At 50.5% G+C, this 23,197-nt stretch overlaps 1 protein-coding gene across 1 annotated transcript in view; it reads left to right on the top strand.

Annotated features, from left to right (window-relative positions):
- The first annotated feature begins 4,849 nt into the window (after positions 1-4,849).
- TPST2 (tyrosylprotein sulfotransferase 2) overlaps positions 4,850-23,197 on the top strand; it is a 40,787-nt gene continuing 22,439 nt past the window's right edge. The window contains exon 1 of the mRNA XM_039505065.1: positions 4,850-5,027. The gene's annotated coding sequence lies outside the window, so the exon portion shown is untranslated. The remainder of the gene's footprint in view (positions 5,028-23,197) is intronic.

Here is a 23,197-nt window from a genome sequence, read left to right on the forward strand (position 1 = left end):
TGAAAATTTCCACCTCTGCTTGCAGGGCCGGCTCCACGCACCAGCGAAAGAAGGCGGCCAATGGCAAGGGGTGGCACGTCCAGGTCTTCGATGGCAATTCGGCGGCGGGTCCCTCAGTCCCTCTTGGAGCAAAGGACCCACCGCTGAATTGCCGCTGAAGAATGAAGAGGCGCGGTTGAGCTGCTGCCAAAGTGCCGCCAATCGCGGCTTTATCTTTTGTTGTTGTTGTTTCATTTTTCGCTTCGTCACTTGGGGTGGCAAAAGAGCTGGAGCCCTGTCTGCTTGTAAACTAGGAAGGAACAATCAGTTGCACAGATACAAAATGGGAAATGACTGCCTTGGAAGGAGCACTGCGGAAAGGGACCTGGGGGTCATAGTGGATCACAAGCTAAATATGAGTCAACAGAGTAATACTGTTGCAAAAAGAGCAAACATCACTCTGGGATGTATTAGCAGGACTGTTGTAAGCAAGACACGAGAAGTAATCTGCTCTACTCTGCACTGATTAGCTGGAGTATTGTGTCCAGTGCTGGGCACCGCATTTCAGGAAAGATGTGGACAAATTGGAAAAAGTCCAGAGTAAAGCAACAAAAATTATGGAAGGTTTAGAAAACATGAGCTGTGAGGGAAAATTGAAAAAAATTGGGTTTGTTTAGTCTGGAGAAGAGAAGACTGAGAGGGGACATGAGAACAGTTTTCAAGTACATAAAAGGTTGTTACAAGGAGGAGGGAGAAGAATTGTTCTCTTTAACCTCTGAGGAGAGGACAAGAAGCAATGGGCTTAAACTGCAGCAAGGGCGGTTTAGGTTCTGGAACACAAGGGGGGTTGTGGAATCTCCATCGTTGGAGATGTTTAAGAGCAGGTTAGAAAACACGTGTCAGGGATGGTCTAATACTGAGTCCTGCCTTGAATGCAGGAGACTGGACTAGATAACGTCTCAAGGTCCCTTCCAGTCCTATGATTCTATGATTCTAGGAAATGAGCAAAATCCCCCATAAAACCCGAGTGCTGTAGATGTTATCATAAGTGAAAATGACAGTGCTGCCTGGGCACTAGCGATTGTCGTTTTTAATAGAAACAGGATTTCCTGTGCTTACTAAAACAAACACGAAAGAATAATTGGTCCAAAACACTCCTCCCAGAATGGCAAGCGTTAAAGAGAGCTGCCTGGTGATATGCATCCTCTGACAATGCTCACCAAGTCGTGTCAAACTCGCTGTGCTGTGCTTAGCTGCTGATGGCAACGAGCTGTTTTCACTCTGCAGCTATCTGGTCATGGACAAATGCCGCCTGGAATGTACAGTCGGGTGAACTTTTCTGGATACCCCAACCTGATGCATTAGTGAGTTTCCCCCTCTGTGCATCACCCATAGCTGTTCCCTTCCACTGCAACAGCAAAAGCACAATTGGTGTTCATAGCTAGATCCTCAGCTAACAATGCATAGCTGTATTGACCGCAGTGGAGCTATGCCACTTGACACCAGCTGAGCTTCTGGCCCATAATTTGCAGATCTGCAGTAACTGGCTGGACTGATTTAAACTGAAAACTATAAATAATGAACTGTACCACTAATCATTAGAATCAGTCAGAAAGCTTTCTGGTCTCCAAGGAGTTTTCTTCCCCAGCACTTCTTATTTCTTCTCCAAATGTTCCCCTCTTGCCTTCTTGTGCCCCATTTCCCCTTTTCTAGGGAGCAGCAGACAGTTCCGGTTCCTCTTTTCTGATGTTTATTATCTTCTTCACCTTCTTCCTTAACTCATGTTTAGCTGGGACCTGTTGTTCTACCCATTCCCCATCCTGTGCCTGTGTCTCTCACTTGGGTTTCTTCTGCTAAGCCAATCTCTTGTTTCTTTGATTCTAAGCTCTCTCCACCCCACCACCCCCTTGCATTTCTTTGGCTTTTCTTCCAGCTTGTGTCCCTTGTGTTTCTGCTTCTCATTTCTGGGGCTAATTTCTGCTCTAGCTTCCGCCCAGTGGTGGCTGTGCAGGCTGCCGGAGCAGGATGTAGCCCTTCCTCTCCCTTGCTGCACAGCACCATGGGTTTGTGGCTACTGAGTCTGCTTTTCCAGCATCGCCTCCTCTCCCCTTTCGGTGTGCTTTGTGTAGTGACATCTTCCTCTTCTCTCCCCAGAGCTTTTTAATAGCTGTTTATAATACTTCAAAGCACTGTGCACACGTTAACAGCTGAATCCTCACAGTGAGTTAGCGAACTAATCCCAGAGGAGGCAGGTGAGTAGTATTACCCCCATTTTATAGAGGACAACTGAAACAAAGGCCTCACAGTTACATAGTGAGTCAGTGGCAAAGCTGGGTCTGTCACCCTTTTAGCTTTTTTTCAGTTCTTAAGGGGTTTTGATCTCATCTGAGCCATACCGCACTTTCTCCTCCTGTGTCCAACTCCTCCTCATCAGCACGCACACTGCATGCCAGCAGCACAAGTTTGCTTTTCTGAAAGGTAATTGCTGTCACTGCTATTGCCAGCAGAGCACTTAGAAAGTAGACACTTGGAAGCAGTTGGCAAAGATTGAATTTGTCACTGTGACACAAAAGGGACAGGCTTGCAGATGGAGAAAGGAAAACTTGTTAAATTGCTGCCCTTACAGTGTATGAAATCCAGTGGAGAGACACAATCCGCAGGGACAGTACTGGTGGTATAGTACGCTCAGTACCTTTGGCAACCACCACCTGGACAAGGGGATTTAGTTATCAGATGTCATTCCTCTTCCGATTGTATGTTCCAAAGGCGAGATTTAAACCGTTGCTGTCTAGGTGGTTTGATACCAACCAAAGGCAAGAACTGAGGTGGTTTTTACGTTAAACTGACCTAATTGTCTAGTGTAGACCAAGCCTAAAACTCCACTGAATGAATGACACGTGGCTATAAGCTTCACTGATTACACCTCAACCCATTCAGCTCCGCAAGGCCCATCCCCAGGAGAAAAGTAGTATAGAATACAACCCGCGATGGATTGTCTGACAGACTATGGCTACACTAGACAGTTTATAGTGCTGCAGCTGCATCGCTGTAAATTCGCTAGTGTAGCCGCTCTAAGCCAACGGGAGAGAGGTCTCCTGTTGATTTAATTAATCCACCCCCTCTGAGCAGCGGTAGCTAGGTACTGTAGACATAGCACTGTCCACACCGGTGCCTAGGTCAGTGTAACTTATGTTGCTCGGGTGGGAAGGTGGCTTATTCACCCCCTGGAGCGATGTAAGTTGTAGCAACGTCAGTGGCAGTGTAGCTCTAGCCAGAGTCTCTTCTTTGGTTGTTCCAATGCCCTGGTCAGGCATCTGGGGCACTACGCAATGCAGCATCATGGATGCCGAGATCTCACTGTCTGTGGAACGCCTGCACTTCGAGCAGCTCGAGGAGACAGCCTTGTGCTAGCTACAGCCAGTGTGTTAAAGATAATGGGCGTAGCTGCCAGGGAGGGGGCGGTGGCAGGGGCTAGCTGCCCCGAGTATGATCCCGTCTGAGATGCTAGGCACATTCTTGGGGCAGTGACCCCTTCCTGCTGCTCACCCACCACAGCAGCACCCTATCACTAAACATCCTAGCTGGGGCAGTGTATTCTCCAGCTGGAGTTCACTGTGCGGCACGGCATGGGCCCACCCCCGAGGGGAAGGGGCACGCTGGCAGCACAGGACCGGGCGGCCATTGTGCGTCTGGCAACTGCTGGTTTGCAAATAGTGCCCTCGCACTGGGCGGGGTGGAGCGGGGCTGCCCCTGCCATGCCATGACCCTCCTGCACCTTGCTCCATTGCCCCATGGGGGCCCACAAATATGTTTTGCACCAGGCCCACCAAAGGTGAATCCAGCCCTGGACACACCCATTGTTAGGGGCTGCTCTGTATCTGGCCATAGGTAACAATTAGTTCATAGATAAGGGGCCAGTCTAGGGCTCTCAGGAATAGGAGCCTGGTTCCTGGCTGTTGTGGAACCAGTAACGTGTACCCTGGAAATGGCTGCCTCAGGTAGCTCTTCACACCGCACTTAGCAGCGGACGGTAGCCCCAGAGAGGGTGTCAAAGGGCAGCTTCAGGCCAGGGCTTCGCTGCTCTGCTTTGGGCAGGAAGTGACGACAACCCTTAGCTCCTATGGCCGTGGCCATTCTGATGTGTGGGGCTCCTGGTGCTGAGAGTCACACTTGGGGCTCTGCAGTTGAGTCTGTGGGGCCCAGGGGAGGCAGCGTGGGTGGCCAGCCTGGGCAAGGGGAGGCCAGTGCAAGCGAAGGTGAGAATGGCCTGGCACCGTGTCCGCTGCCTGGCAGATGGAACGCAGCGGCACTGCCAGCCAGCAGCAGGCGGGGGAGGCAAGGCCACAACACTGGACGATAATAAGAGGCAGGTCCTGCTGGTCTACTTGATTGTGGCAGATAGGAGAGCCGGACGGGCCGTGTGGTTAGCTGCAGGGTGCTCACCTTTCCCTCCTCCCCTAACGCAGCACGGGGGGGAGAACAGAACCAACATGTGCATGCCAAGACATCTGCTGAGAGCAGTGCATGCGTGTGCCGTCCATTAGCATGCATTCACACACACACACACATGCATTCACACACACACACACCCATGCATTCACACACACACACACATGCATTCACACACACACACACATGCATTCACACACACCAAATGTGCACGCAGACAGCTACATGCGCGTGCACGCACACACGTATTGCAGGTGCGCACACATGTGCACTCTGCACACACACACATACACCTCACATCATGCACTGCGTACAAACACACACGTGCACACACATCCACAGGTGCCCGTGCGCCACACGCACTGCGCGCGCACGAGGCACTATCACTGCGCGCACATCCAAGACTCTCGGGTGCCGGCACACAGACGCGCACCCCCGGAATGCGCGCGCACGCAGACACGGCCCCCGCCCCTGCGGGCCCGGCCGGGCGGAGGCGGCTGTCCCGGGGATCCCGGCCCCTCGTGCGTGTGACGTCGCCGCGTCTCGCGCTGCTCCGGGCCGGCGGCTGGAGGCTCCGGGCGGCGGCGGCTGCCGGGCTGGTGAGTGAGTGAGTGAGGGAGCCCCGCGCCCGGAGCCCTGCGCTCCCCCGTGCGCCTCCCGCCCCCCCCAGCCACGCACGTCCCTGCGCCGCCCCCTGTCCTGCGCCCCCCCCCGCCTGGAGCCCTGCGCTCCCCCCGTGCCCCCCCCCAGCCACGCACGTCCCTGCGCCGCCCCTGTCCTGCGCCCCCGCCTGGAGCCCTGCGCTCCGCCGTGCCCCAGCCACGCACGTCCCTGCGCCGCCCCTGCCCTGCGCCCCCGCCTGGAGCCCTGCGCTCCGCCGTGCGCCCTCGGAGCCCTGCGCGGAGCCCCGTGCCCCTGCCCTGCGCCCCGCCCAGAGCCCTGCGCCCCCGTGCGTCCCCAGCCACGCACGTCCCTGCGCCGCCCCTGCCCTGCGCCCCCGCCTGGAGCCTGCGCCCGCCGTGCGCTCCCCTCGGAGCCCTGCGCGGAGCCCCGTGCCCCCTGCCCTGCGCCCCGCCCAGAGCCCTGCGCTCTCCCGTGCGTCCCCTAGCCACGCACGTCCCTGCCCCCGCACGGAGTCCCCGTGCCCCCAGAGCCCTGCGCCCCTGTGGAGCCCTGCGCTCCCCCCGTGCGCCCCTCGGAGCCCTGCGCGTCCCTGTGCCCCCCACGCGGAGCCCCGTGCGTCACCCCAGAGCTCTGCCCCGCGCGCTCCTCGGAGTCCTGCGCCCACCCGAGCTCTGCGTCTCGCCCCACACACACGCGGAGCCCCGTGCGCTCCCTCGGAGTCCTGCGCCCACCCGGAGCGCTGCGCGTCCCTGCGTTCCCTCTGCTGCACGAAGCCCCCATGTGCCCCCTGCCCTGCGCCCTTTCTCCTGTGCTCTCCCCCGCGCGGAGCTCCCATGCGCACCTGCCCCTGGCTGGAGCCACGCACCTACCTGCGGCCCTTCCCCTGCACCCCCTGCCCTGCGCGCAGCTCCTATGCACCCCCTCTGCGCTTCCTCTCCTAGGTCAGTTTCAGTCCCCTCTCATCTTGCCGGGGGTGGCTGTCCCTCCGCCTACCCCTTCTGGCTACCCTGGCTGTAGGGTCGATGCCTGGCACGGGCTGTCAGCGCTCCACTGGCTGGCGCTGCCCCTCTGCTGCCCTGCCCTGGCAGGGACCGCGGCAGGCTGCTGGGCTTGGGGTACGGTACGGCCAGGCCCAGAGCCCCTGCTCAGCTCCGGGGGTGGGGATAACTGCTCCCCGCAGCTGCCAGTCACTCCTGGGCAGCCCTGGCACCGTTACGGCCCAGCGTTAACACGCCCAGTTAATATGCACGCAGATCAGCAACACCCAGAGTAAGGGCTGGGAATAGGGAATGCTGCACAGTTCCCCTAAATCTCCGGTGCAACAGAGGCACCTTTCCTCTCCCTCCTGCCCAAAGCCAGCTGTGTTCAGGGGTTGTCTGAGGTGCACACAATCAAGGGCACTGGTGGGTCAGGCTGAAGTGTCTACATGCCTCCATATTCTCGGGGCTCTCAGACAGCAGGAGAGCATACATAATGCATGCGTTTTAATATCGTGGCACGGGGAGGGAGGATGAAGGCGAGAGCCTGATTGTGAATTCACTTGGTTTTGGCTTTGAGGGTTTAAATCCATATGATAATGTTGGTATTTTTTCTGACTGACAAATTGCGGTGTGCTGTGGTGTTGTCTTTGTTGCTTTTATTAACAGCTGGTGCCGAAAGTGAGCAGAGGAAGGAGCGGCAAAAAAGAGTAATGTAATCTCAAAATGTGACAACACACTTCCCATAATTCAGTTTTGGGCTATTGTCCGGTGTTTCTCCACTGCCTTCCTAGTAGCATATAGACTGCGTCTATAGTAGCAAACGTGGTAGCCATAACCCAGAACTGATGGTAGCAACAGTGAATACAGCAGTATAGATAAGCACGTGTGTTTTATCCGTTGTCTGACCTGACTCTTATGTAATACTCCCTTCAGTTTCATTACACTCACAGTTTTTAGTGTATGTGCTTCTCTTTGAAGCCCTAACAGTGTTCCAGTGCAAAATGCTGATTTGAACAGGAGGCGGGAGACCACTCAGTCTTTGGTGTAAATGTATTTAAAGTGCAGGGTGGTGGTGTGGTTGCCTCTTTCTCAAATTGAGTTTGCAGCCCCAGCTTCACGCATTCGCTGCGGCTCAGACTGCAGACTGATGCATGTGCAAATGAGCAGAAAATGACTAACTTATTTTTTTAAAACAGGATGATGTATATTGGTTCACCAGGTCTCCGACCAGAAATCAACAGTCTGCCGTTCCCTCCCCCGCCTTCTGCTTTCTCAAAAGAGACTGAGATTCCTTACTGACTTAAGCTAAATTGATATAAGCCAATTTTAAATTAACGTCAGTGTATCCACACGAGGGTTTGCTCTCATGTATTTAAAATATTTAAAAAAAATTAGTTAAACTGGTGTAAGTTGTAATATAGAGCCAGGCCCGTACTCTCTAGTCTTGCAAACATTCTTAACTTCACTTATCTCAGGAAGGACTGCCCCTAGTGCAAAGAAAGCTCTGCCTCCCTTCCATAGGCAGGGGGAACTCCCACACCTCTTGGGATATGCTTCTAATATGGCAGGAACTGAGACGCTGTAAGACCAGTGCTAAAAAGCCTCAGCTTTTCCTTTTCCCTCTAAGTCTGTGTTTTGGCTTGGTTTCCTTCAGTGTTTTTTCTGTCCTGAAGCTTCCTGTCCTGAAGCGCAGCAGGTCGCCTCTGCCTAGAACAAGACTCCGCTCGGGAGACTGGAGTTGTCTGAAACTGACCAGCATCTCAGGAGACAGTAGGTAGATTCAGTCAGTGCTTTACTTGGGCTCTCATTTAAATCTCAGTTTTACACCAGGTGACTTTGCTTCCCCAATGTCCTTGGCTGGGGTATTGACAGATACCCCCCCCCCCCCCCATGAGTCTTCGAGCCTGATTGCCAGGGCCTGGCTGGAAATCCGGTATATTTCTGGAACATTTTACAATCTGTGACCTAAGTGGGGCCTATTAGAATCTCGGTAGAGAGGCTGGAAATTCTTACTGTAGGACTCTAGTGTGCAGATGCTGGTAGAGCGAGAGAGCTAAGAACATGAGGTGTTATCCCTCCAAATCACTCTCCTTGCACTCTGCTGCCTCCGAGCATTGCCCTTTTCCACGTCAGGCTGGGGAAATCTCTTTGTTCTTGTGTTAGAATGATGTAAAGCATTCCCCCTGTGATTTGCTCTCGTGTGATAGGCATTGGCTTTCTAATTAACACTGCCTTGCAGTTTGCTTCTCCCGTTCCCTCCCCTCCACCCTCACACACGTGTCTGTGTGGGCACTTCCCTCCTTTCTTGGTGGCTTTGTACAAGCAGGCATGTTAATAGCTGCGGACTGGCAAATCAGAGTCTGAAGGGCACCATTGCTAATCACTCAGCCTCTGGCACCCTTTGTAATATAGTTTAGCTAACTAACAAGCAGAGCCAGTTAATGAATATCGCCTGACGCTGCTGCAAATGGGGAGGGATGCTTGGCTGGCTCTAGCAGGTGATGCATTCAGGTATCATGCTCTCTGGAACCTGGCAGTGAACACAGGTAACTGTAGTGGGGTAGGAGGGTTCCCAGAACGTGTGTGATGTGGTAGCCCAACCAAACCTGCCTTGCATAACTCAGGATTTTATGTAGAAAGATGTTTAGTTTTGCAATTGATGACCTGCCAGTAACCCTCAAGCTTCTGTTCAGTGAAGGTAGGATTCTAGTTTCTGAAAGGTGAAGGAGTAACACCCTTTTCCTTGCTGGAGGCAGGTTATTTCACATGCTGCTTTTTTTCAGAGTATCACTGCAACTTCTGACAGTGACTGTTCTAACTCTCTGCTCAAGAGGGACAGGGAGATGAAGTTTGACAACAGAAATTTGACCTTGGCGGAAGTGCCTGGCCCATCTTTTTCCTCCTAAATCTGCAGGTAAAGACCACATACCCAGTGGTACTCTGCATACTGAGCAGAGTGGCCCAAAGATGGCCAGGGTTTAAAAGACTAGATCTGGTGGATCTGTGGGACATCACCTAACTCTCTCTCGCCTAGTGCGAATTTAAGAAGCTTGATGCTGAGAAGCTTTCTCTATGTTTGGGCTCACTCAGTGCTATGGACCATACTGAGTTGCTCCTGTGGAACGACTCTTCTCAAATATCTGGGCTTAATTTTTCCTCTTGCAATGGAGGAATGCTCTGTAGTCTCTGTTTCCCTCTTTCACACGCAGATCGTTGACACAGGGCAGCTTGTGTGCTGTGCCTTTGCATGACTCAACTGTGAACATCTGAGAGGTTTTTTAACACTGAGCATGCTGCTTCCCCCCCTATTTGGAGCTCTTTCACCACCCCCAGCAACTTCCTCCCTAAAACTCTCACTAAAACTGTGCCTGCATCTGCTGCTCACTCTCTGTTTGGCCAGCATCTCGCAATGCTGTGTAGGAAGGAGGTGAGAGACAAATTTCAATCTATTCCCTCTACAACTTCAAATTCCTGGTGCCTGTGGCCAGAATTACAGCCCTTCTGTGCCTCCTGTGGCACATTCCCAGCTCTTTTCTCTGCTGACTGCCTGTTGGTCACGGGATATTCAGACATTTGGGCCTGCACTTTGTCACAACAGTCCCTGCTTCACATTCATTTTCCTGTCTGGTCTCTAAAAGCTGCTTCACAATTTGTGTTCCCTCTTCTTTTCCTCACTCTAAGCCGGTCACACGTTCTCTGTGCCATTTCCTAGATTTACCCCTCCCCTTCACACAACAGAGTTTTGAAACTTGTCGGAAGGGGTTTCGCACGACGGTGACTAGATTCAAGTGGAAAGTTGAGGAGGACTTCTGATAACATCCAAATTCAAAAACAAATTTGGGGTCACTTCATTGTGACTAATGCAGCAGTCCAGCTTAACTCGCATGAAATCTTGCCCAGACCAAATGGTCCATGAAAAGCCAGATTTGACTAGCATCCTTTGAATATAATTTGCACTCCCGTGGCTAGCTACATCTGTCATCCCACGAGGGAACAGAAATAGTACCGTATCGCCTGTGAAGGTGACCAACTTGGCCCAAGTTCTGAAGTTCAGGTACTGAATGTTTGCCACAAACTGCTTGTGACCCATTCATATAGGAATACAAGTGCCACACAGATTTGGGAGCGACTTCCCAGATAACTAATACTTATGAGAATTTCACACTCTGCTCATGAACATTTTGTAAATGGAGGTGAAGTTCAGCTCATAAATGTGGTGTTCTGAATGATCCGCTCAGCCTGGATACTGACAATGACTGAACTGTTTAGAGAAAATATTTAAATATTATGGACTAGAATTTTTACTCTGACACTTCTGATGCCCAGTAAGCTGCTGCCATTACCCCTGTATTAAGCGGGTTTTATATGCTATTGTGAGCAAGAATCTGATAAAATGAATGGCCAGTAACTGCTCTTTGGCAGCTGAATCTTTTGGGGTGATTTTAGCACTAGTGACATAGTCCTGGGGATTAGTACTGCAAGGGGGTGATCTGGGGGAATTAGAAATGGTCTGCAGCTTTCATTATATTGTCTGCAAAGCTTTTTTTTTTTTTCCCCTTAATGTCTGTTCAAGGCCAAAGCATGGAGAGCAAGTAGCCCTCCTGCATGATTGGTGACTGTGTTAGAATTATTTCTCCCACACTGATAGTAAAGGGTAGAAAAAGCTATTATCCATTTCTGGGCTGACAACTTCTTCAATCATTTCTTTTGCTGTATTGCAAAGCTCAGATAGCCTTTGTAGTATGGGTGAGGCAAGCAGTCAGGACGAACTTAGTTCCTGCCTCTTGCCCCATTGGTGCATCTCTCTGTCTTTGGATTAATCCAAGAGCAGAGAGAATTGATCAGCTTGTTAGGATATAGATATTCAGGCCTGTCTGCAAAGGCCTAGACTTTAAGACTTTAGGTGTATTCTTATCACTTAGCTAGTTAGAGGTATAAAAGAGAGAATCAAAATCACTGTCTGTCTGTGTAATGGCCTTCTCTTACTGTGACAGTCTGAGGCCTTCAGCTAAGCAGCAGAGGCAGCCATAAGCTGGGAAGTGTACGATCACATCCTCACATTTCAAACTAGTCACATTGAAATAAGGTGCTATTGGGCTGTTAGGAATACAATCCTGTCCTGATATTCCATCACCTCCAGAGAAAGGGAAGAGCCTAGAAGATGTAAAAGGAAACTTAGTTTGATAGCATCCTGTCTGGCAAGAACTCACTTATCAATAGCTGGGATGTGAAACCCTTATTTCTGTGGTGTTCTATCACTGTAGTCTCCACTTCCCTATTGTTTGTCTGTATAATCTCTGTCTGGTTCTGTGATTATTTCTGTCGCTGTATAATTAATTTTGTTGGGTGTAAACCAATGAAGGTGGTGGGATATAATTGGTTAAATAACCATGTTACAATATGTTAGGATTGGTTAATTAAATTTCAGTAAAATGATTGGTTAAGGTATAGCTAAGTGGAACTCAAGTTTTACTATATAGTCTGCAGTCAATCAGGAAGTAAGTGGGGAGGGGATGGGAACAGGGGATGGGGATGGGGGAATTGGGATCATATTTTGCTAAAGGGGGAAATGGGAACAGGGGATGGGAACAGAAACAGGGACACAGGCAAGGCTCTGTGGTGTCAGAGCTGGGAAGGGGGATACTGAGGAAGGAAACTGGAATCATCGAATTGTTTGCACCTTTGGACTTCGGGTATTGTTGCTCTCTGTTCATGTGAGAAGGACCAGGGAAGTGAGAGGGTGAAGGAATAAGCCCCCTAACACAGCTCTGTAAAGCCGTGATTGTTATTGCTCTCCTCCCATTCGGAAGGTCACCTGCTTCTTTCTAACGAATGGAGGAAGCTATTCCTGCCTCATGCGTTCTTTACGAGGTGGTGGCCCCGTGTCCGGCCAGGCGTTGCTGTGGTCGCAGCCTTGCTGAAGATGAACTTGTGCTGCGGGGACAGTGTGTTTCAGCTTTTTGTACAGAGCTGGGCTCTTTGCTCTACAAACAACTTACATCCTGGACTCTCTGGAAGTGCCTGGGGTAACTCCCAAGCTTGTGACAGCTCCTTTGGTCCCTTCTGTGTTCTCCACCCCCCAGGTGCAACTGCTGCATTTCCCCAGGGAAGTGGAGTTGAGGGGAGCGTGGGTTTTGCACAGGGGAAGCTGAGTTCTGCTCTTCTTCTGTTTGGATTCCTCGAGGGCCCAGCTTACTTGGGACCCATCTCCTCAGGCCCAGTGTCTAAGCTAGTGGATTCTCCTTAAGAGCCCGCTCGCCAGCTTGGTTTGAGGAGGGCACTGAAAGGCAGCGTAGCTGTCTGATTCTGCAGCTGTGACTGAGTCCACTACATCGGCACCATCCTCACCAAGACTCGGGCTGTGGATCTTTCCGTATCCAGAAACTCTTGATTGCTTTTTAGTTCTTAAAAATCCCATTGGCAGGAGCCATGCCCAGGCGGGCCAGGCCGGAGACTAAAATTCAGCAGGGTCCACGTGAGAAGTTGTGAAAGGGTAAAAAATAGAGCACGTGCCCTTGTTCTGTAGACGCGGTGCTAAGGCCGGTTTTCACTGAGCGCTCCTAATCTGAAGTTTGAACCTCAGGGCACCGGAGCTCCACTTTGCTTGAGGTCGCGCCTCCTTTTAAGTGTTACCTATGTTTGTTTTGTGCCTCTCAGCTTCAGTACCTTTGCCTCTTCCTCCCTCCAGCAAAGTGGGATTGTAACATCTTGAAGAACCCGTAGGTAGCTGTGCTGGCATGAAAACAAAACCCCAAACCAGCGCGCGGAGACGGAACACATGAGGCAGCTTTAGTGACAATAATTGTAATGAAGGGGGCAGGGATGGGTTGGGGGACAGGATGTGGAGCTCCTCCACCTCCAGGTTCATCAAAAGACACTGATTGCTATCTGAGGGGGCCGTCTTCCTGCCACACTGTTTCCTTTCAGGTCCCGGAACATAGCTCTTGCTTGCATCTGAGTCTCTTCCTCTGCCATTATTGTTTTATGCTATAAACCATTTGCGGAGTAAATTTGGTATGAGACTGCAGACCCAGCGGCTGCCTTACTGAGTGGGCAGGTGTTCACGTCATGCTAGCGGCTGTCCCCGTCGCCACCTTTGCTGGCAATTTCGGGGGAGATGCCCAGATTGAACTCCTGGCAATGGTCCCCACAGCACAAGGCTTGAGATGCTTTGGTGAGGAAGGTGTTGTGTAGCTTGCCTTGCTGCTGCCCAGGCTGCACCTGACTGTCAGTTTAAAGCAGTGGTTCCCAAACTTGGGATGCCGCTTGTTCAGGGAAAGCCCCTGGCGGGCCGGGCCGGTTTGTTTACCCGCCGCGTCCGCAGGTTTGGCTGATCGCGGCACCTGGCCGCGGTTCGCTGCTCCAGGCCAATGGGAGCTGTGGGACGCGGCGCGGGCCGAGGGATGTGCTGTCCGCCACTTCCAGCAGCTCCCATTGGCCTGCAGTGGCGAACCACAGCCAGTGGGAGCCGCAATCGGCCGCACCTGCGGACGCGGCAGGTAAACAAACCGGCCCGGCCCGCCAGGGGCTTTCCCTGAACAAGCAGCGTCCCAAGTTTGGGAAACACTGGTTTAAAGCATTGAACTGGGTGTTGTATTTTAAGGAATAGGTGAGACTAGACTAGCTGCTTCTTACGGACATGCTGAGTCATTAGGAGGTAGATGCAGGATTAGGTGAAACGTTAGAAAATCCAATAAATATCCAGAATTTTTTTGAGAGAGAACATAAGCACTCTGCAGGCAGTATTTGGCACTGCACAGATGAATCTTCAAATGGGCCCATTATTCCTTTAGGAAGCTTATTGTCAGCATTCAGGGCTTAACAGAATGTCTATTGTGCACGGTCCCTATTTATTTTTGACTTTAGGTTTGATAAGTCTCGAGATGTAGGTAATTACCTGCAATGCAGGACCTTTCCAGGGAGCCTGCTATTCACTGCTCTGCATGTTTTGGCTCCAGGAAAGCTTGCAAAATTGTACCCTGCACTTCTTTTAAACACCTGCCTTTGTTTAATGTCTACCAGTTTGGAGACTCTCCTCCTCGGAAGCCAAAAGAAGCGTAGTTCATCTTGATTGCCAATTCTAGCACTTCTGTGCCAGCCCTAACTTGTGCTTGCATAATGTGGAGTGCTTTATAGCAACTAGAGTTTTGTTGTATGATAACATCGGATAATAGCACAGAGGTGAGGCTATGTCTCCCTAGCCCTGGATTATGTAGAAGCGTATCCCTTCTCTGTGTATCCTTTGATCAGCTTGTTCCTTGTCCCAGGCTCTTACAGCATGAATGACTGATAACAAACGAAGACTCTGCTGCATTAAGCATTTGTGCCTAGCCCTGGGGTGCTAAGAACAAGCAGCTGGTTTCCAGGTTGTGCTCATGGCCAAGTGAGTTCAAAGCAAAACCTGAGAACCCACAAGCTGTTGTAGCACGGAGACATTTCTCAGTGGGGAGATAATTGCCAGCAATTTGGTTCGGATTTGGGTCCAGGAGAATTACAGACCAATAACAACAGCACTGTAATCACAGAGACAGAAGGAGCTGGGCTTTTTCTGGGGCTCCTGTTCCTCTGTGGCTCTGGAGATGGATCGTGCTGGCGAGAATGTAGCTGTGCCAGGAGCATGGGATGAAAGGGTTTGACTGGATTAGGATGTGTCCTGTCTTAATTGGTTTTTCTGGTAAATGCGAAAATGGCAGGGGTAGGATTATAAAGCTGGACCCCTGTGGAATCCATAACTGAACTCCTCCCCTTCTCTCTGCCTGGAGAGGAAGCAGTTCTGCACATCAGGCTGATGGCTCTTGGGTGAAACCTAAACCTGGGTTCTCAGCCTTTTTCTTCCTTGGGCCCCCAACGTGCTATAAAAATTCCTCGGCCTGCCTGTGCCACAACAGCTGTTCTTCTGCATATCCAGTAACTTCAAAGCCAGGGCCGGTGTTGGGGGTTACAAGCAGGGCAACTGCCCGGGGCCTCATGAAGATTTGTTGCTCAGGCTGGGGCTTTAGCCCTGCGTGGCGGGGCTCGGGCTTCGGCTTTCTGCCTTCGGCCGCAGCGAGTCCAGCGCCGGCCCTGCTCTCTGGTTTCATTAGGCGAACCCCCTGAAACCTGCTGTGAAGACCCTTAATGCTGCATGTAAAGATGACTCAGGTGAGGCTTGTTCCAGCAGCCAGAGCTGTGTGTGATGGGTGGTTCCTGTAGTGCCAGGCTTTTTTAGTGACTCATACGTTATTGGCTCAGGCTCAGCGTAAGAAAACTGGTTGCGACTTCATCCTAGGTTCCGTTTGCACCACAGAGGATTTTTGATGTATTAGGCTTTACAAATGAACAACTCTTGCTGTTCAACCTGGCGGACGTTTCCAGACAGCGACATGCACAAATGGACGGTGCAGCTTGTGTCTAGTACTTACTCGTACTTGGGTCACTCCTTCATCTCTCTGCTGAGTTTTTAGGGAGGGGGGCGGGAAAGAAGAATTTTAGTGGGGGAGATTGGTTTACCCTGCTTTACTCTCAGGTGTTTATATCTTTTTCCCCTCACCCCCTCGTTACTGGGTATCCATTACTTTCCATGCACTGGACTTGTGATTATGTGCTTAATATGGGAACCATAGAAACAGAAGAGTCTGAGACTTTATTTCGGTCAGCATCGTTCTTCATTAGTTGTTGGACACTTTCCATTCAGAGAATCAAGAAGCTAGAAAGGGTGATGTATTATTGGAGGGGGGAGGAAACTATCAAGTAGGAAAAAGTTGTAATCTGTATTGCTGTGTGTACCTGTTCGTCGGTTCCCTAAGCAGAGTCCAAATCCAGACCCAGATGTAGTCAGGCTGTTCTCAGCATGGTCTGACCAAGGTCATTTTACTATTGATTAATTCCACATTTCTTTGGTGCCCTGGCGTCTGCCCCAACTTCATACACACACTGTCAATTTCAGCCTGCCCTGGCTTGGTGTGTTCTCATTAGGGAGTCAAGTATCAGGGGGTAGCTGTGTTAGTCTGGATCTGTAAAAAGCGACACAGAGTCCTGTGGCACCTTGTACACTAACAGACATATTGTAGCATAAGCTTTTGTGGGTGCAGCTGCATCCAACAAAGTGGGTATTCATCCACCAGAGCTCATGCTCCAATACGTCTGTTAGTCTATAAGATGCCACAGGACTCTTTGCTGCTTTTTTCATTAGGGAGTGTAATTTAAATGAGTCAAAAGGTTTCCTGCCAGAGGTACTTGTCCGTCTCAGAGATGCCCTTGTTCTGGTCTGTTGGTTCTTATTATTGTAGCATCTGAGCACCTTCCAGTCAGACATTATGTGTTGTGGTGAACATTTGTCATGTGTGGTTTGCTGGGTCTGATGGAGAGGATTGTATGTGCAGTGGAGTGTTCTGTTTTGGTAGGATTTGGGGGGGAGTTATTTTTAATACCCATGCTGCGGGGTGTGTGTTAGTGAAGCCCGGTTGAAGCAATGCATCTTGCACTAGGAGCAGAAGTTGTTAGGTTTGTGATGGTCCTTAATTTCTGGAGGAGTTCATTCCAGTCTTGGTACGGCCCCTGAGAAAGCGCCGTGTCCTACCCCAAGAAGCTTTACTCTGGGGCCAGAGGAACAAGAGTTGTCGACCAGGGTCCTTATCCTAGAGTTTCCAGCTCGTTTAGGTATCCTGGGCCCAGACCATTGAGCACCATGAAGATATGATCTGAGACCTTGAAGTTGACTTTTTGTGTCTTGTATTTCTCTGTGCTGTAGTCAGTAATCTCCTTCATTATTGACTATTCTTAATCATATACCTGTAAAATCGCCAGTAATTTTACAGAATTAAAATAGAATGAAATTGGGCTCAGTTCTTTTCTTAAATGACTCCTGCCTCTGTCTCATCTTCCAGGGCAGGAACAGAACTGCAAGGAGTGAATGCTCTAGCTGAGTGTTACGAGGTGAACGTGTTCCTAGCATGCTGTCTCACTTCACCTTTCTCGGTAGCTATGTGTTCAGCACTTGCTAATCCTAGAAGCATAACTCTTAGAACTGTTAATCTGAAGCTTCCATATTGGTTTGTATTTCTCATACAGCTGACTGCACTTGAATGCATTGTTTTGGCAGTGTGGGTAAAGTCTCAATATAGTTAAAGGTTCAGTAGGACTTAATAGTCGAGAAGTAATTCCGATCCCAGAAATAATTGTTCTTATGCCACTTCTGATCAGGCTGGTATCCATCTGCTAGGAAAGTGGGTAATGGGTGCAGATGAAAGACATGTGTATGCAACAGCAGCACATCTGTGGTGTTGCAGCTATGTGTAGACACTTCCTGTAGTGACTGAAGGGTTTTTTGGGGGTCATTGTAGTTAATCCACCTTTGGCTAGGTCAGTGGAAGAATCCTTCCGTCGATCTAGCCTTGTCTATACTGCGCATTAGGTAACCCAACTACGGTGCTTAGGGCATGACATTTTTCACAGCCATGAGCCATGCCGCTAGGTCAGTCTAATTTTTAAATACAGACCAGGCTGAAGACAGAGTGAGCTCTGCAGGAGAACTGGATGAAATACAAAATCTGTCTTTCTGGGGAGCAGATAGAGTAATCCAAGAGGAGGTAAAGGCAGGGATGGAAAAGCAATGGTATGTGGAAACATCTGTTAAACCCTATGTAGCCTGAAAACTCAGCTTGGAGAGGAGTTTGAGCAGCTTCACCCTCACAGAGCGGAGGCTCGTTAGCACTTTAAACAAACTGCAGAAGGGGAGGAAGGAAATGGCTCAGATCAAAATAGAAGGAAACAGTTTCCCCAAACCTTAGACCTGGTCTACACTTAAAATTAAGATGGAGATCGCTCTGGTGCTCAAGGGAGTGAAAAATCCACACCCCAAGCAGTGTAACTGTGCTGAGCTAAGGAAGAATTCACCAGGAAGTGGAGTTCCTATAGCAAAGCCAGACCCCATCCCTCGATGTAGTCTGTGCCACGCTGCCTGGAGTGGTTCATGGCCGGGGCAGTGCCTACTTCAGGGGAAACATCCCAAACGGATTTTTTTCTACAATTAAATTGCACCAAACTACAAATGTGAATTCCTGGATTATTGTAACCAGGCATAGGTGCTCTGTACCCACCGGCAGCCAAGCTCCCCACCTCACTTCCCACCTCCACCTCCTCCTCCCCTGAGCGTGCCGCATCCCCGCCCCTCCGCCTGCCTCCCAGCGCTTGCCGCTGCCAAACAGCTGTAGCAAGCTCCAGGAGGGAGGGGAACGTGGCGCGCTCAGGGGAGGAGACGGAGTTGGGGTGGGGCTGGGGGCAGAGGGGGGTCGAACACCTATGTCACCATGGAGTCACAGACAGTCCCCTTGGGCACCGCATCTCTCTTGCCACCTAGGGAAGCTGGACTTAGCGATAAATGGTCACTTGCACCAAAAATCGCAAAATATTCCGGTTGTTCCCAGTCCCAAGAGAGCAGTCACTTACCCAGATCAATGTGTACCTCAGCTCTGACACCAAAGACAATGCTGGTAGCCAGTCCTGTAATGAACCAATGAAAGACTTATTAGCTAGAAAAAAGGAACCAGCGTTATTTACACGTTAAACGGGTAACATTGATGTAGAAATGACTTCCGAAAGGCGGCAGAAATGCACTAATCTGTCAGCACGGAATGTCTTTCCAGGGCTAACCCATGACAAGCAGCGTGGGGGTCTCTTTGCTTATGTTTAGGAATCTTTGCCCCTCAGAGTCCAGACAGCATGAAAGAGACCCCGTCTCTTATTGTCAGCAATTTTTACCCCCTCTGTCCAAGTCCAAAACCAAGCGGCTCATAGATCTCCCCTTCCTGGAGGGAGTTAGGAATGCAATCAACAGGGCCTCTCTCCTTTGATGCTACACATGCCTTATCTGCCCGGCAGTGGGCCCTCTTGAGCACTTTATCTTAATTAATGCTGCTTATCATGTTTGGTGAGTTACACAATTACAGAGGTTTACAATGCAAACACTCAATATAACTTTATACCCATGGGCTGCAGAGGTTATAAATGAGATCAATACATGCAGCATCCTGCAAGCGTTTGATAAAGTCTAAACACATTCCTATCAATGTAACGGCTAATATCTACGTTTGACGATAAGAACATAAGAACATAAGAAAGGCCGTACCGGGTCAGACCAAAGGTCCATCTAGCCCAGTATCTGTCTACCGACAGTGGCCAATGCCAGGTGCCCCAGAGGGAGTGAACCTAACAGGCAATGATCAAGTGATCTCTCTCCTGCCATCCATCTCCATCCTCTGCCGAACAGAGGCTAGGGACACCATTCTTACCCAAATGCTAACGCACAGGCGAGCCAGACTGGTGTCTGTGTTCGGCGAGGCCTAGGGTCTTAGCCTGAGCTGGCACCAGCATCACAGTCTCTGTGCTATGGGGTTATAGTGGCCTAGCTAAGCTCCATGGCGATGCCTCTGTAGCGCCAGTAGTGTAAACGGGCCTTGGTTTTTTCATATGCTGTCGTTGCAGCTGTCGGAGTCTAGCGTGCACACGTGAACAACTCCTGCATTTCCCCAAAGTTCCCTTGAGCTCAGGTTGCCTGAGCAGATATAATTTAAAATCTGATGGCAAAAATGGGAGTAACAGGGCTGAGGAATTGCACAACGAAGGAATTACCATGTTACATAAGAACGGCCACATTGGGTCAGATCCGTGGTCCATCCAGCCCAGTACCCTGTTTTCTGACCGTAGCCAGGGCCCACATCAGAGGGAATGAACAGAACAGGGCAATTTATTGAGTGATCCATCCCCTGTTGTCCAGTCCCAGCCCTGTCTTGTGCCATCACACCAGATAGCACACAGGAGGGTGCGAGACTCTCCGATCGGAAGGAAGGGTACACACAGCACTGTCCTTGCCTGAGGGGCAGAATGAAGCAAGGGCCACTTGCAGTAGATTTGTGCCTGTTTGTGTTAGTGGCTAGAGGCTCTGCTCTCTAACCCACAGGGGTGCTGTGACAGCGTGCCGTGCTATGACACGGCAACACACCGAGACAGTGGTGAGCTGAACATGGGAGTGTGGAGAGAGACCGTGGTATTTGGATGTGTGGTGTGCAGCTGCTGCAGGATAAAATGGGCATGTTCCCCCTGCCCTTTGATGGGTGGTTCCCGGAGGTGGGGTAGGTGACGCCAGGTTTAGTCTCGTGTATCAATGTTCTATTTTGTAATGGTTATTTCAAAAAATCGAAATGATTTAAAATAGAAGAAAAGAGAGCACTGGTAAGTCCTGGTTATTTGAAACCTGGGCTGACTGAAATTCCTGGAGTTCTCTTTAAAATCAGAGTCCCACTTTTTGCGAAATTCTGATTTTTGGAGATAGTCCCCCAGCCCACTTGGAGAACTGGGCTTGACTGTGTAACCACAATGCAGCAGAGGAGGTAGTCCTCAGCTAAGAGATTTGCAGCTCAGTGATGCGATAGCATAGGGGTGATGTGGCCCAACAGCTGAGTCCTGGGAAGTTACCGTATTTTCCGGCGTATAAGGCAACTGGGCGTATAAGACGACCCCCTAATTTTACAGATAAAACATAGGTTTTGGCCTATCCTCGGCGTATAAGACGACACCCCCCTTACGAGGGAGGGAGCCCAGAGCCTTTTAAATCCCAGCCGGCTGGGAATGAGAGGGCTCTGGGCTGCCCGCTGTGGCGGGGAGCCCAGGGCCTTTTAAATCCCAGCCGCAGCCAGGAATCAGAGGGCTCTGGGCTGCCCGCTGTGGCGGGGAGCCCAGAGCCTTTTAAATCCCAGCCGCGGCCGGGAGTCAGAGGGCTCTGGGCTGCCCGCTGCGGCGGGGAGCCCAGAGCCTTTTAAATCCCAGCCGCGGCTGGGAATCAGAGGGATCTGGGCTGCCCGCTGTTTATACCCGGTGTATAAGACGACCCCCGATTTTAGGGGGTTGTTTTTAGTATAGAAAGTAGTCTTATACGCCGGAAAATACGGTAATTTTTTTTGTCTGCAGACTGCACTCTGTGCTGTAGTCTTGCTGTATTCATCACATGGTAAAACATATGAACTGCAGCGTCGCTAAAATACAGTGAAACTGAAAAGCTGCACATTCCACAAGGGATTCAGAGCAGTAGCCATACTCTCAGAGGATTAAATGGTGCAACATCAATACGTAGGTCCTGTAACTCGGGCATTTCTGTTCGTAAGAGGCCCTGTTTCTGAACTGTAATCCTTGTTAGCCAAGGATAGCCTTTACAGAACGGCTAGAGTACGGTAGCAATCCACATGCCACAACAGGAGCTTTTACAGCAAGTGCAAAATTGGACATTGTTGCATTTGGCAGATAAGATTTTATCCTCAGAGAATTTTGCTTGGCAGTTAACTAAGCTGGAAGCCTACAGCTGGTAGGCAGGATACCAGGAGCACATCTGGAGAGGCATGATTCATGGTCGTGTGTCCACTGGCTGCTGCACAGATCAGTGACTCTTCTTGCAACTTTTAATTCCGGCTCCAGGAGGCTCATTCATAGATTAGGGTTGGAAGAGACCTCCGGAGGTCATCTAGTCCAACCCCCTGCTCAAAGCAGGACCAATCCCCAACTAAATCATCCCAGCCAGGGCTTCCTCAGATCCCATGCACAGACTAACCGTGGGAATCACAGGAGCACTTGAAACATTGTATGGGGCCTGGTTTGCACTTAACACTTATATTGTCCTGGTGACATTGGTCAGGGGTGTGAGAAAAACACCATTGTGCCTTCTAAAGCCTCAGTGTAGGCTCAGCTATGTTGACAAGAGTCCTTCTGTCAGCATAGCTACCATCCACTGAGGAGCTGGTATCCTGCCCAGACAGAAAAACTACTTCTGCTGGCATGTACTAGGGTACTATGCCAACCTAAGCATGCTGGCACAGGCTACTAGACGCAGCCTGTGCTGACGGGAGGGATTTTCCTCCTGGGTAGGAATACCACCTCCCCGAAGCAAACTAGCTACGTAGACCCAGCTGCGTGTGCGCTGGGAACTGGGTCCATGAGCTACATCAGTCAGAGGCGTTTTTCTGTGTCGACCTAAATTTAAGTGTTCACCAAGCCTGAGTTTTCACCACCATTGGAGCTGTGTGTGCTGGGGATGGACAGGGCGGTGGGTGGCTCGCCGCTCTGGGTAACTAACCCACAGAGCCTTTAACGCCAGGGGACTGGGCTGTTTTGATGTGCCGGTGGTTTTATAAAGAGAGTTTCCTTGCAGGTTATTCTGATTCTGTCCGTGTTAGCGACTGGTTTTTTTCCCAGTAGGTACCTTCTGCAGGGAGTTCTTTTCTTTTCCTATTTTCTTTCTCTTCTGACTTTGGGCTCCTTCTCATAAGGTGTCCGTGCCTCCTGCAACCTTTCTTTGCATAAGAGATGATATTTCTAGAGTTCTGGACATAAGATTGTCACCTCTCTCCCCCTCCCCTGACAGCTGTCCATTTCTCAGGTTGGTGGCTAGACCTTTCTAGGGGATTACTGGGTCAGTAAGTGAATTTACGTTGAAAGGGAATATGACAAACTTGTGTTTGGCATGTTGAAATCTTAGTGCTGTAAGGGATAAGGAATGCCTCGAAAAAAAGAACCTAACCCAAATTGCTGCTGCCTTGCTCACTTTGAGTGCAAGGCTCTGGAATACATCCAGGGGGCTGGCAGGGCTCAGGGTGGGTGGGGAAATTTGCCTTTGTCTTGGGCACACGATTTCTGTAACTGTGCAGGGAGGTCACTCGTGTTGGCATGCACCAAGCTGAGACAGTCTTCCCGAATTTCCTGCTCCAGGAGGTTTGCTCCTTGGATCCTGGCCATAGACTAAATGCTGGAATTCCCGAAGCAGTTGGATTGACGTTTTTAAGAGTCCGCGTGTGCTCCCCATCCACCAGAAGCTGGGAAAGGAAATGTTTGAGGGACCGATGCACCTTTGCCTCAGTGGAGAAGGCACCGTTCTGCTCTGAGACTGGGAGTATTCCTAACCATTCCCGTAGCATGCCTCCCCTGGTAGCTGAGCATATGTGATGTCAGTGCTACTCCCTGGCATTCCCCGCAGGCGGTGTGAACAGCCATGACCCCTTTGGTGAATCGCAGGGTACTGGCAGGTGTGAAGGTGCTACAGAGTCAGCATCTTGAGTGCTGCAGCAGATGCATTCGGAGTGGGTAACGGGGCACAATGGTGACAGCTCAGTGCTGCTGTCTGCCGAGTGTCCTGCAGTATTGAA

This window comes from Mauremys reevesii, linkage group 18 (assembly GCF_016161935.1).
Source record: "Mauremys reevesii isolate NIE-2019 linkage group 18, ASM1616193v1, whole genome shotgun sequence".
In the NCBI taxonomy this organism is placed as follows: Eukaryota; Metazoa; Chordata; order Testudines; family Geoemydidae; genus Mauremys; species Mauremys reevesii.